Below are 20778 nucleotides of genomic sequence, written 5' to 3'. Positions count from 1 at the left end.
CAAATAACATCTAAATTTTTTAACTTTGCTGTAGGTATATTGTAAACAGTGGCAGATTATGACAAACTAGTGGGGGTACTACTTCAGAAAATTTTTAAACATTATCTTAATACGTACTATGTAAAACGAAGAACACACACACAAAGAAAAGCCTTGATCCATTAACTTAAAAAAAAAAACCCTTGATACATTCATTTGAAAATGAAATTCATTCTTCTAGCTTTATTTTGGGCAAAAAGGTTACTTCAGAAATTTTTTGGGCATTATGTTAATACCGAGTAAAACGAAGAACATACACGCGCGCGCACATACAAAGAAAAGCCTTGATCCATTAATTTAAAAAAAAACCTTGATCCATTCATCTAAAAATGAAATCCATTCTTCTAGTTTTATTTTGGGCAAAAAAATTAATAACTTTCTCTTTGATTTCTGGATGACTGCTGAGGAAACTTTTCTCAATTGAAATCATTTCTTATAAGAAAAAAAATCAAATTACACTGTATACTGTTAATAAATTTTGATTGAAAACAGGGGGTGATGCAGTTCCAGTATGTCTGTACACAAGCTGCACGATTGTAAATTAAATTTGAAAATCATAATGACATCTTAATTTGAAGATCAACTGGGCACACAAGTTGAACTATATAATACTAGGAAGTAAAGTCGTGCATGTGCCTTTTGTGCCTATACTGGGCATAAAAATATGGTGTGTAAAGATAGCTGTTCAGTGTCTTAAAATATCCAAAATCTGCATTATCCGGACAATTTCTCAGAGTTGATGACTTTGCTTTAATTTTGTTTATTTTTTTGTTTGTTTGCATGACCCATAACTAAGTTCATCCTTGATGTAAATGATATCCATGACTGCTGTATTAACAGTTCTTTTTATGGTTATGTGCAGATAATTTGGACCCATGCAATGCCCTTGGTTTTCATCTCAACTGTATGCTCAAAAAAATGTCAACAGCCCCTTTAATGGTGGTCTAAACAACCACCCTGGTCATATACTCTTTCTTCCATCTTGCTCTCTACCTTTTAACACTGGATTCATAGCGTAACTGTAAGGGTTTTCTTATGTTACACCTTTCAAACATTTTACTGTCAATATCTGTTTCAACGCTAAATGACCTCATAGGTCCAGTGCTTGGCCTTTTGGCTAAATTCTACATTTGCTTCAACCATAATTTCAATGGGGATACATCCTAATCCAACCCACCAGACCCCATAACCTAACCTATTCTAGGGTGTCATACCCGGCCCTGGCCATGGGCATTAGACACCTGGACCCATCCAGATGTGATGGTGCAGCATGCTGACAAGCTGATCAAAGAGCTTCTACTGGGACACAGCCTATCCTAACATGCTGTAGGGTGCCATGCCCTAGAATCTAATGCCCATGGCTAGGTTGGAGTATGACACGCTAGAATAGGTTAGGTTATGGGGGTGGGGGGTCGTTTGGACGTATCCTTTTCAAATTATGGTTGAACTGAATATAGAATTTAGACCAAAGGCCAGGCAGTGGGACCTATGAGGTCATTCAGAGCTGAAACCGATATTGACAGTAAAAGGCCTGAAAGGTGTAACAAGAGAAAAACCTCAAAGTTACACAATGAATCAATTGTTAGGAGAGGGTGGAAAGTAAGATGGAGGAAAGAGAATATAAAAGGAGTACAGTGAAAGGAGCGAAGGGTTGCAGCAAGCAGCCGAAGACACTGCAAAAAAACCCTAAGTAATGCCTACAGTCCACTGCATGCGGTGCACAGACGGAACTAACCCCGTACGGTGTTGGGGATAAATTCCTATTGACCGAGATGGAGGCACATTTTTACATGATCTTCAATAAACTTCCTTAACCCAGTGACAAGTCAGTTGTGTTCTTCCCTGTATATAAAATCAGCAGACCAAGTGTTGCTTTAAGTGCTTTTCGCTCTACGTGTATTTCAGGTTCCATCATCTTCTCCAAACATAACCAGCCTGGCATTCTACATTTGTACTTATATTTGATGCATATCTTTAAAACCGGTGCCTTAACAGAGTAAAGTACAGGGATGCATCAAAACTTAACACAATATATGGTGCAAGGACCTTATTTGGGTGAGGGAGAGTCCATTCATCCTAACTAGACCTAGAAGACCATAGACCTTAAAAGTTAAACAAATCCCAACCTAATCTTGCACATCCGGTCCTCAGTGGCAAAGGGGAATGTCTGTCTGCCATAATCAAACTGAAAAAGCAACTAACTTGCAAGAAACACCCAGGTCCTTCAGATTGTAAATGAATGATGCTTCAAACTGGTCGAAAATGGTAGGTAATTACAAATATTAAAAATTGAAGCACCACAGGTATTTGTGAATACTAGAACGTACACTAGAAGTATTCATCTCCAAATACCCAAACTCGGAATAGAAAGCTTCCAAAACAATAATAGGTATGGACTTAGTAAATGATCCTAGCCTTCATATTTTAGTGGGTAAATATCAAACTTGCTTACTTGCCTCACTTATTCCCTATGGAAAGACGACAAAACCACTTTTAATATTCATCTAGTGTTCACTAGGAATTAAAAGTGGCTTGGTATTAGTATTTATTTATTATAATGTACTTAAAATCAAATAAAAGTTCCCATGCCTTATCCCTTTACATAATTTATTTTTTTTAAATATACCATATTCTTCCTACACTAATGCAGCATATATATTAATTTCATTATTGGCCAAGCAGTCGTATCCTATCCAATAATCAGTCTTATCTACCCACCGAATTAGGCTACATAAAAGTATGCCTGCCAACTTGTTAGCGATTGCACATGTACGGTCTTTGAATACTGTTTTTACAATAATGAACTGTGTCAAACACACACACCCCTTTTGAAAAGCTAACTAGCAACATTTATGTGAATACTAAAGAGATCTGTTAAGTGACTTGCAAAAAGATAAGGAGATTCATGAGTCTTCCATGTCCTGATATTCCGGAAGTCTTTCTAGTTCCTCTTTGTATTCTTATGGAGTTGTTCTCCACTTTCAGAGGGAACAAAAGCATTTGTGCTAGACAATGCACTTGCATAATGTATTCTATTTGCTCCTGTTAAGTAATGGTTTAGTTCCAGGATGTTTTACACTTCTTCCAGTTTCCATCGATCATACTCAATTCCACCAAACATCCATATTTCCACCAAACATACTAACTACTCGGTTCCACCAACACTCAAAAGCATAAAAGCTGTTAAGATACAGAGCAGCATACAGTGACTGACAGACCTGCTGAACGCAGTTTATAAGACATCAAATATTCGAATAGGTATTTTAACTTTTCGGCGAGGTTTCCTAGGCATGTGAAACGTTGTGCACGAGATAATTTGGGGATCTTCTTTGAACAAGGTACAAGTGAAAGGACAATTGCATAACTCTCTCTATACAGCACCCTAGTAACACATTGGAACGACTGTATACTTTCTGCCTTCAATATAGACCCACCTAACTCAGTAATACTATGATACTTTAATCCCTCGCCGAATCAGCAGCACGAGCCATATTTATATTTTTTTACAACGAATATCTTGCGTTCTATTTTGTTGTTGTTGATAATCATCACCGTGTGGACAAAGCACTCGTATATACAAAACTATTTATTATCGGGAACCCCATAATTTCCTACCTTTAAGAAGGGTAGCAAAGGATAAATTATATAAAATTTGTCCTAAAATGCGTGGTTCTTGCACTTCAACTGTTAAATAAAAATATTTAGTATTATGACATTTATGGATGTCATTTATGGGCGTTACACAACTCATTCTGATGCAACATCCCCGTCAGCCTCTTAGTTCGAAGATGGCCCTGCATCAGGCAGCCTATATGGATGGCCCAAGAAAACACGTCTGTTAATGCACGATTCTCGACTACTGGAAATAAGATTTACAAGCAGCCAAGTAAAATTCGATGTTCACTGCAAAAATCATTCATTCACACACACACAGTCTCTCTCTCTCTGAAGTGTACTTTCATTTAAAAAATGTATTGAAAACATAATGGTACCAAATTTGAGAAATTTAGCTGCCATTTTTTGTGGTTACAAGCATTTGTGTATTTACGTTATGGTAATTAGGTAGTTATAAGTCGAATACTCCTTAATTCAAGAAAACGCCCTGTTGCCAACAGAACTAGTAACTACTAAACCTCCACGATAATAAGTTTTATTATCCATGTGTACGAAAATAAGTAAGATATTCAATTCAACAATGGCAGTAGGCTGGCATGAGTTAAAAAATAAAAAAAAAAAAAAATTTTTTTCAGTATTGTCGATAGTAAAAGTGCATGCAAGGAACGTTCCCGAGAATACGACAGCCACTAGGGGTTGGGGCGTCAAGTATTTCGCCGTGTTTAGTACTAGCCCCTGGGGGTTAACTAGGTAAATAAATCCGCGTCGGGTATTTCTTTGGAAATTACAGTTTCCTACAGCATTCGGGATGCTTATGAAGAATTTACAGTTATTTTTGGGCGGTCGACTGTAATTAAACCCCAGAGACCAGTACTAAACACTGTGAAATACATTGGGCGCCCCAATCCCTAGTGGATGTCGTATTCGCGGTAACGTTCCTTGCACTCCGTGCGGAGCTATTCTTTAGAATTACCCTATTAATATATCCTTGTGTAATGGGCCTATGTTAAGGACATGGGTGAATTTCTTAAACGTACATTTTAAAAAGCAAAGTCCGCTTGATACATGTAGCTACTTACCTTTGAGTGTGTGGTCGTCCACGAGTAAGTTCTGAGCCTACCTTCGCTTAGGATTGCCATATCCCCTGTTGACAAATTCTCGCTTCCTAATCGGAGACATTTCCAGCTGGAATGTCAGTGCTCTGTCTTTAAAAAGACGAATTCTGTAAGATCCACAGACAACACAACTACTAGTCAAAACGTCGTTGACGTTAAGAAGAGCTATTTGAATAAGGAAATTTCACGTGTTCGCCAATAACGAAAACAACCGTTATCAGATGAAACCAAGTAAGATTCGTACTTGTTAAATAAAAAAATTTACAAACACTTGGGTAACACCTCTGTAGCTTAATGCTCACACTACTTCTAATTGTAGTATACACGATTGTTCGCACTGGCTATTTTCAGTCATATTTACAGGAGCTAAATAAACAAATAAAATTCGTGTTAATTGCACTCAAGATTCAAACTCTCCATTGGCACTATGGATGAACAATTGCCGACGAGATTATCACTTCATCACCTGAAGCTTGAAAAGCCCGAGCTGTTGGAGAGAGTCGAGGATCTTCTTTCAGGTTGCACCAGTGATCCTCAAAACTGGGTAACAAACGGAAAGTGCTGAGAGCGGCTTCGCCTGACATCTGGTGACAAGTGGACGAATGATTGGTAGACTATAACAACTTCTGATGCCTTTAGCCTTAAATGGAAGTGAATTAAAAGTAGGCTTGGTACGGTTATACGTTTACAGGATATTCATATTTAGAACTACTTAAATGTTACTCTAGCAGTGGCAGCCTTCAATAATAATAATAATAATAATAATAATAACAATAAAAAAATAATAATAAATGGAACACCTAATATATGACATGAGAATGGTAATGCATAAAATAAAACTTCGGAATACAAGATTATAATTAGATACTGGATAATAATGAAGAGGAAGCTAAAAAAGGGTTATAAATATATTACAGAGAACACCTTTCTTTCTCGATGATTGAACTTTGGTACAATTGATCTGTCACTATTGTATGCATACTAGAGCACCGAAGCCGTCTAAAATGACAAAAAATAAAAAAGTTGCAACTGTACCGAGGTTATATTACATAGATTATGCACATTATACATATTATTACCTCAAGGTAAATGCTTCCTGTAATGTTGGTATGTAAGGCGATGATGGTACCGGGTGTCAGCCTTCAGGCTCTCACCAAGTACTTTTAGATGAAGTTGGCACACAGTGGTTGAGAGTCACATCTCGGTCGCTAAACAATCAAGTCCATAATTCACATCTTCTCTCAAACATAGGCCTAAATCATTCTTTCTCGCACGGAATGGAACCTGGGCTCCCTTGCTGGTAAGGGAAACTTCACACTCACTAGGAGACAAATGGCTACTTTACTGAATTTCTTTGGAACAATTTTTTTTTGAATATATACTACGTATCTGTCTATTGATAAACGCAAATGCACACAATTATAATATATATATATATATATATATATAATATATATATATATCAGATACATATACATACTACATAGGTGTTACAGCCTATTACCCCATACATATTTGCAAATAACTCAAAACGTATAAACTTAATACTTCTTGGGGGTTTGAATGTATGGAGACGTAGACGTAGTGTAGAATTTATATATATATATATATATATATATATATATATATATATATATATATATATATATATATATATATATATATATATATATATATATATGTATGTCAACTAATCTAATTTTCTTTAGGAAGAGGGAGCTGGGAGTTTAGTGAGGACAAACAAAGGATGAGTGGCGGGGTAGCTGAAGAGCACAGAGCTGAGGAAACTGCATAGTATTGCTCGTGGTCTCAGAGAAACTCTGGAAGAGTTTGACTCGAGTTCTGCTGGATTTAGAGAACATGGAAGGGTGTCTGTGTTAAGTACTTATTTGCAATGGCAGGTGACAGAGAAAGAGATGGCATTAGGGGCAGATACGAGACCTCTGGTGAGAGTGTTGTGAAAATGCTCTAGAAAAGGGGCTTGGCTGTTGGAAAAATGTGGCTCCAAAAGTGAACAAATATTTTGGACAAGAGTTCTTTGGAATATATATTAGTTCAGAGTAAACGAGGTATGTCTGACCATCATTAACCCGTGCCAGTACAAACCTGGTTTAATCTATCATCATCATGACCATTATTTGTTTACAACAAAAGTTAAGACAGATGCAAGCTTAAGTTTCATCAGAGGAACTGAAAATGTAGCTGCACGTACACTATATCTAATCCTCAACGCTACCGGCGAGAGTTGGATGCACCTCGGTCAGAAAGTTACTCATTCACAAATATGAGGATACACCTTTGATTGAATAAACGAATCTATGACAATAAAAATGGAAGAATTTACGTAATATATATATATATATATATATATATATATATATATATATATATATATATATATATATATATGAATAACTTGATCACGAAGTATGTAAAACGTGATGCTATGTATAAATAAAGGTTTTTTGCCACGAAGGAAAAAAATGAAAAAGCGAGATAGCAAAGTACTTTCGGTCCTGTTCGGACCCTTTACTGAGTAAAGGATGATACACTACTTGCTAATACTAGCAAACGAAATCTGACTTTCCCAATGTCCGAACATATTCTCTCTCTCTCTCTCTCTCTCTCTCTCTTCTCTCTCCTCTCTCTTTTGGAGCCAGCCAGCCGCCTCACAAACACTCTTATTCTCCAATTCTGTCTCTATCTGTTTCTCGTTTATCCCGCATCTCCCCTATACGCATCTTTCTTACCCCACCTTTTTCTTCCCTAAGCATCATCTCCCCCTTTCTCCACTTTTCAAGATTACCTCCCCACCTTCATCCCCCCCCCCCCACCCCCTTCCTCCCACCCTTGCATGGATGGAGGTTGGGACGAGAGAGGGAGGTGCTTGAGTTAGGGTAGGCAGACGGTACAAAGGGAAGAAGGGCAAGAGAGAAGAGGAAGCCTTCGCTGAAAGAGAAAAGTCACTGAGGATGGGGGAAATAATAAAGTCAGTACAGATAAACAAGTACAAGCTGAACGAGAAAGATGAATATGGTAGAAGTTCGGAGAAATCATGTGAAGTTATTAAACGATAGCAATATACTCAACAAGACCGAATAAAGGAAAGAGGTATAAAGAAAAATAGATGATATAAAGACATTAGATTGATGATAATAATTATTATTATTCAGTTGAACATAAACTCCTATGGAACAATCCAGACAGTCTTCCTCAGGATAGAATCAATCACTGACAAATAAATATATACAGCGCCAGAAGACTACTATGTTCGGAAGGTGTAAGACCAGGGCATGAAGACTCCACAACACTCGCCTTACAAATTAAGCAAAATAAACGGTTCCAAGTCGGTTAGAACAGTAAAAAGAAGGCACTCCTCAACTTTTACATATCAATAAAGAAAAAGCAAATGGTCAAACGTTAACTCATGTGGATGGATTTTTGTTTGTTTGTTTGTATGGTGTTTTTACGTTGCACGGAACCAGTGGTTATTCAGCAACGGGACCAACGGCTTTACGTGACTTCCCAACCACGTCGAGAGGGAACTTCTATCACCAGAAATACACATCTCTCACTCCTCAATGGAATGGCCGAGAATCGAACCCGCGACCACCGAAGTGAGAAGCAAACACCAAACCAACCACGCCACTGAGGCGCTTATGTGGATGGATTAATAGAGAGAAGTCAGACTCACTATGGAAGGATCAGAAGAAAAGGTGAAATTTTGGGATGTAATGTCTTTGACGGATAATAACCCATTGTAGCATAGGGATGTCATCAATGGGTGATAATGAAAAAAAAAAGTTAAGGGAAAATGTGGTAAAGGAGTTGAAACTTGACTTGTGGATGGATGTACGGCGCCTCACCATATGTGGACACGCATACTCGGTTACAAATACCTCGTTTTAAAATCTAGGTTGATTCGTGTCCTAGACTTCAGTCCGGTCATTTCGTTTTCTCAAGTAGACAAATGCGGTGTTGTATGACTGATCCGTAAAGCCTATTTAGAACACAACAAAGGGCGTCATCGCTGCGTTACTGAAATATATATAACTGGCAGAAGGTGACTGAATTTCACCGATATTTATCTGCGGACTATTTGGTGTTAAAAGCAGCCTTATCATTTTGTGACAGAGCATTTTCTAATCTTAAATAGATAATCTTCCTTTCTGACACTTCGTATGAAAACCAATATGATTAGATGTTACGATATATATTTTTGCTCTCAGTTAGATTGTCTAGAATAGTTATTTTGATAAGGGGGCTCTGATAAATATGTGAAAAATAACTAGTACATCAAAGTGTACCATAATGTTTTACAGAAACCCTGGGAAGGGGGAGGAGGAGGCTGCACTTCCAGGAGAGACAGTCATTCGGTCAATATGGAGATCACGACGACAGGAAACTTTGATACTGATACTGATAACAAACGAGATAAATCAGAAAAGTCATTTCTGTCGACGGATGCTCAGTTTTCCGGTGTTTGTAAACAATAAACAATATACATACAGTCGTTATCAGCTTCTATCTCAGAAACCTTGAAGGTGTGATAATAGTATTTCAGCTGATAAGGATATATGAAACCTTTTTGTATCGCTACTGACCAAAGTTTTTTCTCTCTCTCTCTCTCTCTCTCTCTCCAGTGCATTCCTTTTTCTGCTCTTGCAGAAAGTCAAGGAACTGTTTATTTATGTTAAATCGAGATAATTTTCAAATGACCCAACTAAGCAGGGATTAATAACATGGGTTTTTATTTCAGACCACTGCACATAGCGTTCCACTATGCAATGTGTTTCGTTATGCTGGGCAGCAAATTCCCGGTTTTTCTGCCATGCTCCTGGGTTAGGTTAGGTTAGGTTAGGCCGGGTTAGTTTAGATTATTTCAAAGACATAGGAAACAGTTAATTTGGGTTTGGGAAACTTAATGAGATGATTTTCGAGAAGATTCTATTGTTAGTTTTTAAGATATGGCGTCCTGCTTTTTTCAGGGAAGGTCACTGTGCCTAGCGGTTCGGTTTGACTGCATCACGGTAGAGTATATTTAATCATGTATGTGTAAATATATATATATATATTATATATGTATGTAATACACATATGTATGTATATCTATAGTATATATACATATATACATACATATTTATATATATTAAATATATAATATATACATATATACTCACAGAACAATATGCTCTACTTAAGTGTTTACCGAAAAAATAAATCAATTTGAACTCTTGACAACCCAAGCAGTGGACTTTGAAAATGATGGGGCGTCAACTTGGTTGGGTCACGGCTAGAATGCACAAGGGCACTGGGACTACCAATCTCATCCAAGAGACTAGCTGGGAGTCGGAAGGTTGGCGTAATCTGGGGCCAACCCCTCTAGGGAAAAAATGGATATTGTTAGGATCGGTAGTGATTTTGCTGGAAAAATCTTATTACGACTGTTCCCTTGTTTCTCCAGCCCTCTACTGTTTCTCGTCAAGGTGCCGAGTTGACGTTTGTCACTGAGAGATTGACAGCATCAGTCAGGTTCTGGGTAGCAGACAGACAGGTCCTTTGCAACACTCAGTCAAGAAGGCAGCGGCAACAGCAGCATGTTTTGGTAGAGTAGATGGAAGTACGTAGCTTTGATGGGTGACAGGTGTGATGTATACCTGGCGACTCTGTGGGAGGATGAGGACCTCTCCGTCTGGAAGTTTTGACGTCTGCATAGTAGCAGAGCAAGAGAATGTTTTGACAGTGAACTCCTGTCTGGACAATTCGGCTGAATTCATCCGTATTGAGGACATTCCCGTTTGAAAGCTGATTGCTTTTCTCAATGGTTCAACGGATTTCGTCTGTGTGTCTTTATCCTGGTCGTCAATCCTTCGGAATTTGTCTGTTTATATATTTTTGTTGCTGCTTTGGGTTTATATCATTGTAATTATGGAAATAAGGTGTTATTTATTTAATTATGTGTTATTGTTATTATGCTGCCTGTTTTTGCGTTATTGTGCTAATCATATATTGCTATTATGCTGCTTTTGTGTTATTTCATTGTGCTGTTTGTCTGTCTGTCTGTCTGTTTGGTGTGTTTAGTCTTCGTGCGATGTCTTTATATCATTAACTGATTTTTGAAAAAGAAACCCACAAAATCACTTTGTAACTTGTTTACTTCTAAGTATTTACATTTAGTTTTACTACACACTCGAAGACTGCTGGGCCTTGACCCAGGCTAACATCCCAAACATCTCTTGAAAATGGGCCACAGATAGGGTCTGAAAGTACTCGAGTGTGTAGTAAAACTAAATGTAAATACTTAGAAGCAAACAAGTTACAAAGTGATTTTGTGGGTTTCTTTTTCAATCTTCAGAAGAAAACTGAAAGAAGTTTTTGTTTGGTTGATTAACTGATTTGTCAATTGATTTACTTTAAATTGTTGATGACTCATTTCCTTGTTTTAAATGTTAGTCATGTAAATGATCACTTCGTATGTTTTCGCCTCCTAAATAAGTATATCTTAGTTTTACTAGCTCTCCTAGGGCTGGCCCGAAGGATTAGATATATTTTTACGTCACTAGGAACCAATTGGTTACCTAGTAACGGGACCTACAGCTTATAGTGGGATCCGGACCACATTGTATCGAGAAATGAATTTATATCACCAGAAATAAACTCCTCTGGTTCCGCGTTGGCCGAGCCGAGAAACGAACTTCGGACCACCGGAATGGTAGCCGAGCGCGAAATGCTCTCGGCCATTATGGAACTTTCGCCTCCTAGAACCTGAACTTTCTTGTAAATATGTAAGTTTCTGTAAATATGTAAATTTCTGTATAATGAATTGGTATTAAGGTTATTTACAGTAATTGGTTTTGTTCAGTTCCGTCCTTCGCCTTCTCTCACATCCCATCAGTCATTCCAGCCCCATTTCTTGTTTTTATTTAGAACCTGCTGGTCTCTATTGACGAGGTCATTACAATACATATATATAATCTCAAAAATCGGTGCGATTAGCTATCTACTGTATAATATTCAGATGTTTAGTCTCGTCATGTCCATATATCTTCAACGGTTTGTTAACAGAACGTGCTAATGTAAGTGTTTACACCGCATTACTATTCATTTACATCAGCATGATAATTTAAGCCTACTATATCTTTTTAATTCCTTGCCGTCTTTTAAATATATTTGTATATATATATATATATATATATACGATACATACATATATATATATATATATATATATATATATATATATATATATTATACACACACACACACACACACACACACATATATATATATATATATATATATATATATATATATATATATATATATATATAAGAAGGCAAGGAATTTAGAAGATATAGTAAGCTTAAATTGTTATGCTGATGTAAATGAATAGTAATGCGGTGTAAGTGCTTATATTAGCATGTTATGTTAAAAAAAGCCGTTGAAGATATGCGAAAGTGACGAGACTAAACATCTGAATATTATGCAGTAGATTGTTAATTGCACCAATCTTTGTGATTATAATATATATAATATATATATATATATATATATATATGTAAAGGCCTCGTCAATATATATAATATAATTTGTGCTTATTTTCAAATACAAGTCATTATTTTAATCTTCATGAATATTATATGTTCGAGTGTTAACTGGAGTGCGTTCTCCTTCATCACGAATTAGTGAAAATAGGGAAAATGTTCTTTTTTTTATCCTGTAATATATTTTTATCCCTTTTGGATCTCTCTCTCTCTCTCTCTCTCTCTCTCTCTCGCTGATTCAATTCCTATCCCCACTAGTAGCGAGTAATTTGGATTTCACAAACTCGCTCGTGAATCACACGGAAGAGGCATCGAACTTACCCGCAGTGTCATATCTACTCCCTCCCAGCCGCCTTCCTTCTCTGAAACTCTCAGTCCCCAGTGATTCACCCATTCCAGTGTGACAAACGAACTCTGATTCACCGGGAACGGATGGAGATTAGGAACACACCAGATTATGATTCATGATGAAATTCATTCTGCCAGCTGGCTTTACCCGCCCACCTACCTTCTACCTACCCTCAGACCGAAGGAAGTTCTCGTTTTCTGTGAACGTTTTCTACGCCGACTGGGGAGAGAGGTCGTCTGTCTCGGCCACTTCAAAGGTCTTTCCCTCCCTTTCGTCAATTTTTCCTTGTTCTTGTCAGCAGCGTCAAAGGGTATGCTTCAAAATTGAATCTATGTATGGCACGGAATAAAAAGAAGGTAAAAATACGTAATCGCAGCCGTTATGGATATCTGTTACTATACTTAAAATGCCGTTGGCACATGTTCTTAACAAGTTACATGTCTAAGGTAACATAGCGCCTAATGTTTGCTTTAATACTGCTAATTGTTATCAAAGTTGCATGCGTGAGGGAGAGAAAGAGAAGGCAAATGGTGCACCATTCGTTATTCATTCCATGAGAGAGAGAGAGAGAGAGAGAGAGAGAGAGCAGCGTATTGACATAAATACATAGATAATCACCTACGCAGTTACAAAGCGAGCATGAAGACAACTGCCGATTTAATGCCAAGATTGGAAGAAAGGACACTGATGTAAGTCGCAATTCCTCCCTGGTGTGTGTGTGTGTGTGTGTGTGTGAGATGAATCAATGTTAGGGGAAAATAGCGCACCGCGAGCGTCACTTGTATGTTTATGGTACTGCGGTGATTTCCGCGAATACTAGAAGGGGGAAGCTGATATTTTATAACTTGGTCACCCGTCCCAGGCCACTTCTACCTCACATCCTACCATCTCTTATTGACTCCCAATAACGATTGGTATGTTTTGGATCCTATATCTCGGCTCGTGTGAGTTCCTTTATCGTTTCAGCAATTGGAGGTCCTTTATCAAACGAATGTGCTCTGGCCCCTACATCAAAACTCAGTGTTAAAAGTTCTTCTGTCATACATAATCTGTTTTGCCTCAGACATCATTTGCATGTTTTTGGTCCCTTTGCCAAAAGCAATATGTTTTTAAGCAATATGTTTTTAGTTCATGATTCATACACAATACATAGGATTCATAAACTTGACAGACTTGTCCCTACATGCCATCAAAATGTTTGTCCATCTTATTGACGTTTTTAAACTATTGTTGTTCGAATCTCTGAGGAGTCCGTGCGATAAAAAATTTGATTCATGCATAAATTAAGTTTTGTGATGACAGCAGTACACAAGCTGGTTCCAAATATTACAAATATTATGACGTTTGCTAAGCTTTTTTTGATAATCACGTCATAAGAGTATAGAAAGTTACGGAGAAACGCGCAGCAAATATGAAGTGGAGAGAGAGAGAGAGAGAGAGAGAGAGAGAGAGAGAGAGAGAGAGAGAGAGAGAGAGAGAGAATTATGCCAGGGATCATTTACATTTCGAGATAGAATGCCTCACTTGATTTGCACAGAACTGAGGGAATTTACAAAGTTAGGTCATTTGCATTCATTTGAGCGCATTAAAACAGATGGCGATGCTAGACCATCTCGTAATCATTTTCGTAATTTGTCGTCTAGGCCTGTATTCCTTATGAAAGGTGAGAACAACAACAACAAACAATCCGAATCCTTTTCATAATATTCCCATGCATATCTTTGTTGACTTCCGAACACCTTATTTTTGTGGTGTGATTGACAGTCCCCTCCTGTTTTCGAGACATGAATGAAATGAACGTATTCTTGGGGATCTGGGAATCAAAAGATTCGGCTTCGGATGCTCAATTTGTCACTTTTTCAGTTTCAAAATAATAAATCTCTTGACTGGACAGATTTCAAAAGTACTCTGTCATTATTCATTACACATCTTTCTTCCTTATCTAGCCGTGACCATTGAGCGTTATCTCTCTCTCTCTCTCTCTCTCTCACTCTCTCTCTTTCTATATATATATATATATATATATATATATATATATATATATATATATATATATTATATTTATCTTTCCTTCGTGGCATATATCTTATTTGTGGATTTATCAAGTTCCTAAACTTTCGTGATTCAGTTATACACACACACACACACACACACACACACACACACACACACACACACACATATATATATATATATATATATATATATATATATATATATATATATATATATATACGCTTTCGGTAAAAAAAATCATCAAAGTAGCTTGGCATATTTGTGTCATTATTCGTAATTCAGCGACGTAGTTGTCTTTCTGTTCCATTATATGGAGTTCTTGTTACAAAGTAGCCTTAATTTGAACTAGTATTTAATAGCAGCATGAAATATTTTTCATAAGAGAAGCTATTTTGTCGAATTTCATATTTTACATTCAGCTGTATCTCATTGAATTGTATTTCTTTTATCCACAGTTACCTTACAATCTCCTAAAAGCTTCTCTGTTTATGTCAGTGGTCTTATGTCCAGAGTTCGATATTATTTGCTGGTCCAAAGGCTTCCTTCTACAGGTGAGTTTTTAACAGTAACTTCACTATTGACAACAATTAAACAAGTAAAAAATGCGCCGAAGATCGAGCTTTCTGTATAACGTACAATGCTGTATGAAACTCTCAACCACGACCCATGAAACGTTTAGCCTCTTGCCGGTGGTGGCCTGTTTTGTTGGCAAGTATAACGGCGCTTGAAGTACGTTCATGGATAACTTTAACCTTAAATAACCAATTTGCAGCCCTCTAGCCTCACTAGTTTTTAAGACCTGGGGGCGGACACACAAAGCCATCTCAATATTTCTCTTTTGCAGCAAATTAAAAAAAAAAATGTGTTGTTTCCATCTAGAAGAACCGAAGTCAACAGAGCAGAGTAGGGAAAATATTTGGCAATTTTATTTCAGATTTCGCTCAATTTTATATTTTTTCCGAATGCATATTTCATCCTATCGATTTTCCTTCGTGAGTCGAAAAAGGTTCGGAGAAACTGTAAAAGGAATCGTGTCGAAAAATATCAAAATAAAGTTTCGGCTTTTAGCATATGATAAAAGATGGCGGCGTCGAAAGCAAATCATTCCGGAACTTGAGGGTAAACGGATCAATAAATGAAAAAAAAATGAGAGAAAAAAATAAATGGAATCGTAGTTTTTTTATCTTGAATATCTACAGTAGTTATAAATTAATGGCAATATTTGAAATGCATTACTAAGGGATTATTATTCACCTGTTTAAAACCATGAATAGGAAAATGTAAGACTTTCTTTCCCAGTAATCACATACCTAAATATGAAGGACAGAACAAGAGTGTCAAAGAGAAAGAGATTAAGAGTAAAACGAAGGAAGGAGAGAGAGAGAGAGAGAGAGAGAGAGAGAGAGAGAGAGAGAGAGAGAATCTATAAACGAAGCACGCATATTGCGTCAAATAACACTAGGAGCATTGGGGTAAAAGCGTACGCATGCGTCTTCACGCAATGATATATCTACGCACATTCGATTTCGTCCGCGTACACGGACGAGCCCCGCCCCCTCTCCCCCTCCCGCCCCCTTTCCCGTGTGACCCTCTCCCCGAGTTCTTGGAAAGATCAATAGCTATGGCATTTAACTTAAGTTTCCGGTGGTCCTAATTTATGAAGATATAGGCAGGTTCCAATCACTACTACATACACTCTCGCACCTCTTGGGTTGGGGGGTTAAAGACAGGGTTGGGGGGTGGGAGGTTGAATCGTATTTTCAAAAAGTGCCTCCAAGAAAAGGGTTCAGTGTGGAAACAGCATCCTTTCAAGAATCTCTCTCTCCTCAGCCTAACCTCCCATATGGGCCCCTCTTTCCCCCCTTATCACCCTCCCCCCGCCCCCCAACACTCCCATGTCCCTCCTCTTTGGAACCGAGTGACGTCATAACTAAGTGCGTAGTGTAAAGGCATTTGTTTCTGCTTTCTTGTTTCCTCTAAGCATTTCGAATTGGGACTTTTACTTCGTTCCATACTTCCGAGTAATATTAATGAATTGTTTTCGAAGTCAGACGAAAGAAACGTTATTGACAAATACAAGCACACGAAGACACGCACACGAACATAGACGCACCCACACACAGGCACACGCATTTTATATATATATATATATATATATATATATATATATATATTATATATGTTTGTGTGTGTGTAAATATATGTCGTACAAACTCTGCTACAAATGAACTAGCCATCACTTCGCCAAGGAGAGTAATGTCCACTGTAAATAACACTTGCTCATCGATTCAGCGAAAGTATTTGAGTTCACGAACTTCACTTTTTATGAAGGACTCATGAAAGTAAAACTGAGAGAGACCACGTCATGCTCAATGTTGAATGAAAGGTGTAACCAAGGCACAGGCAATATTTGTATAAGGAATTCGGTCGACAAGCAAGTGTTTTTATATAGATTCGACTCCGGTAGGCGAATCAGATGCTTTAGTTTAGCCACTGCGAATGTTACGGGTGATAAATGAACCAAAATAAAACAACTACACGTTATTACACCTGTGCTGAAGTTCTCTTCGACGCAATAAAAGTACATAGTAATATACACATGATATATATATATATACATACATACATACATATGTATATGTATATCAACATACGCCTTAATCTCAGAGGGGGTGGCGCAAGTTATTATCCCTCGCGAGCGCGCGCACACGCACACACACATACATATAAATGTGTGTGTGTGTTTGTGTGTGTGGGTAGTTATTCAACTGGTGCTGGACTTGAGACTTTTAACAAAGGATACTAATGATGAATATTGGATTGTGGTGGCAAAGTAGAACTTGTGCAGCCGATGAAGTTTTGTGCACCAGTCTTGACGCTCGCCTTACCGGCGTCCTTTTTATTTTTGGCAACTGAGGGCAAATCGCAGTAGATTCTTCCGCGTAAACCTTGGCTGTAATTACATACATAGTTTGGAAGAGATCTGTTCGCCAATTAGACTGAATCAGTTCTAAGAGAACTGAGTAAAAAGGATGATGAATGATGAAAATGAGTTAGTAATTCACATCTCCCTCCCTGGATTGAATGCATGTTCTTGAATGCAATTCTTTCAAAATACGCTGTTCTCCTGAACAGACGGCGGTGACGCCTGAGGAAAAGACATTATTATCGTCGCTGCCTCATGCAAAGCTTAGTCATGGACGAATGCCCGGTGCTTCAGCAGTGTCAAAACCTCATACTGCTCACATTGCTTCATTCCTCTTTATCAGGTATGCAATGTCGTACTTACTGGATACTCATCTCTTCCTCTCTAATACCTCCTCCCTCCTAACACATCCGAATTGCTCCTCTTTTCCCCCATGCTATTGTCCCCCATCCTTTCTACGTGACCATACCATCTCAAAGAATCAGATATTTTTTTACCCGAAGTTTTTACCATTATATATACTAACAAATTACGGGGGGTAGGATGAAATCCCGTTATAAACCATCTCAGGGATCTCCACTATAACCCTGCCAAGTTTCATAACCATCGGACCAGCCGTTTGGCCGTGATTGAATGACAGATAGACGGACATTACAGTAAGATGTGTTGAGTATCCTGGCTAAGTGGCACACTCCTTAGCCGAAGTCGCAGTTTTGTCCGGACCACCACCCACCATTCCACTCGAGAGTAAATGGGTATCAGTTTCTGGTGGGGTCAAAACAAGGTAGTGGGACTTGCAAATTCACTATATATGTAAGCGAATACCACAGGAAAATGATAGGCAGAAGTCCAAACTCTTTCGTCTTTACTAAGACATTCCTTGGCTATGTCTTAGTAAAAAGACGAAAGCGCTTCGATTTCGGCCTATCACTTTTCTGTGGTATTCGCTTATTTAACGAAGTCACGCGCATATACTGTGATTTTTTTAAGCACACACACACATATATAATATATATATATATATATATATATATATATATATATATATATATATATATATATATATATATATATATGACTCCTAGCGCTGGTGTCCCGTGTTTCAGGTAATCTTTGTGGGGTGAAGTTACTGGGCTCGAACCTTCTCTGTAATTACGAGCCGATTAATTATCAGATACGTAACTCACAGCCTGGGTCGACACAGGTAAGGGGAACATGCTTGCAGTGCTCCACCCGCCGAGTACCCGGGCCGCCACCTGACCCTATGAAGAACGCGTAACGCGAGGAAGAGTAAGCTGTGGGGGACGAGACATAAACTGCTTTTTAAAGAGGCACTTAAATTCTGAGGATATTTGCGTGGCTGTAAAAAGCGATGAATAAAAGTGAGGAATGGCAATATAACGGGAAACAGATATTGGAATACTAACCAACGGCGCCGACGAACAGCCTAAAAATAAACATGTCAACCTCCAAGGCACAGGCAGCCAGGCTCGAAACTCACTGAAGAGTTCATTACGAAGCAATTGCCTTTCCCGATGTGGAAATCAGTTATTCCGAAGATAAGGCCGAAGCCAGTAACAAACGCGCAAGAAAAAGCGCCCAAAGACAAAAACACGCGAGTAAATATAATTGTGTAAGGTCCTCTGAGCGAGGAGATAAAGTTCCCTGGCTAAGCAAGTTGCTTCAGTTCCCAAATGACCATTTGGTAACATCTCTTCATTCCTAGACCAATTATCCTTTTCTTCGCTAAAAAATTATCAGTTATTATTAGTTTCCGATAATGTTCGGGGTCCCTTGCATCTATTAGAGAAATAATTGGTTTGTAGATTATTGCAAAGAGGTTGCGCAGAGAGAGAGAGAGAGAGAGAGAGAGAGAGAGAGAGAGAGAGAGAGAGAGAGAGAGAGAGACCTTAAATTCCCCTAAGAAAAAATATAGGCTACAGGGAGGAGAGCAAGTGCAGGGGAAAAGTGGTGGGGGGGATGGGGGGAGGAAGCAAATGCAAGTTTATTCGCAGAAGGTTTAACGCGAAGGAAAATTAAACAAAGTAGTTCACTCCCCTTCCTCTTTCCCTCCCTCCCCCTCCCGATCCCTCCCTCCTCCACTCGCCCACCTCCGCCCTCCTTCCCGAAAACACTTCTCGGAGGGAGCAACTAATCGCTGGATGGAAAAGACTCTTAATTCCAATTTCTGTGGGGCCGTTTCTTCCTTCCTTAGCCGTCTCCTTTCCTCTTTCATCCTCTCTCCTCCTTTCTTCTTAATCAACCTTCGTTCCCTCTGTCTCTTCAGCTCTCTCTAACGTACTGCTGCTTACTTATATATGACTTCATTTTTCTCTCTTCTTAATCATTTTTTTACTTCCTTCGAATCTCTCCCTTATCTTAATTTTTTTTTCATTTTTACATTTATCAATTTTTACTTCTTTTTCTGCTAAGACTATGCGTTAGTCACGGTAACTTCTTTGCATTGAAAACGCTCTCCGTTACAATAAGTTACTGATGGTTAAGACAGTCCTTGCTCTCACAATGACTGAGCTTTGCATATTATAGTACGCGCATCTTCCTGTCTATCTGTTCTCATATTTTAGAGAAGGAAATATGTGTACTATACACGCAAACACTACTGGGCTTTCTTTGCGGGCCAGTGGTTTAGTGATGGTACTAATTTTTAAAATGCCAAGTCGAGACCCATATGCAGTGAAAACTTGTTTCATTGATTTACTCTTAGGGTTTACATCTTCTTAGAAGTATATCTATAGCTATCTATCTATCTATCTATCTAAGTGAGCTCGCCTTCGTGAGCTGATCTAAACTTTTAGACGTATAGATAAAACAAGATACTTATATAACCTATCTCCAGTAACGAAAGGAAAGGCAAGTTCCGTTCGGTGTGATGTCTCCCATCTCATGCAGTTAAAAATGATATCGTATTCCTTTGTACAAAGGATACAGACTAGTTTCCCTTTTGGTTAACCTATTCAAAATTATATTTTGAATATCTCTGAACATTTCTCATAATTGATCAACTTTAAAACAAGGCGAGTAGTGCTTACATTGAAATTACTGTGCGTTTGCTCTCAATGAAGAGGCGGATCGGTCGACATCTGCTACCTTCACCTGGCCAAGGACTGATACACACGAGGGGAAGAATATGAGGAAATAAGCTGCAATAGAGAA

At 38.2% G+C, this 20778-nt stretch overlaps 1 protein-coding gene across 1 annotated transcript in view; it reads right to left on the bottom strand.

The window, feature by feature from the left end:
• The window catches only part of LOC135196179 (N-myc proto-oncogene protein-like), a 22250-nt gene extending 17008 nt beyond the window's left edge, over positions 1–5242 (bottom strand). The window contains exon 1 of the mRNA XM_064222765.1: positions 4734–5242. The gene's annotated coding sequence lies outside the window, so the exon portion shown is untranslated. The remainder of the gene's footprint in view (positions 1–4733) is intronic.
• Between the last annotated feature and the right edge of the window lie 15536 nt (positions 5243–20778).

Source organism: Macrobrachium nipponense, chromosome 17 (assembly GCF_015104395.2).
Source record: "Macrobrachium nipponense isolate FS-2020 chromosome 17, ASM1510439v2, whole genome shotgun sequence".
Lineage (NCBI taxonomy): Eukaryota > Metazoa > Arthropoda > Malacostraca > Decapoda > Palaemonidae > Macrobrachium > Macrobrachium nipponense.
The sequence above is the reverse complement of the archived record's forward strand: the minus strand, read 5'-3'. Positions and strand labels throughout refer to the sequence as shown.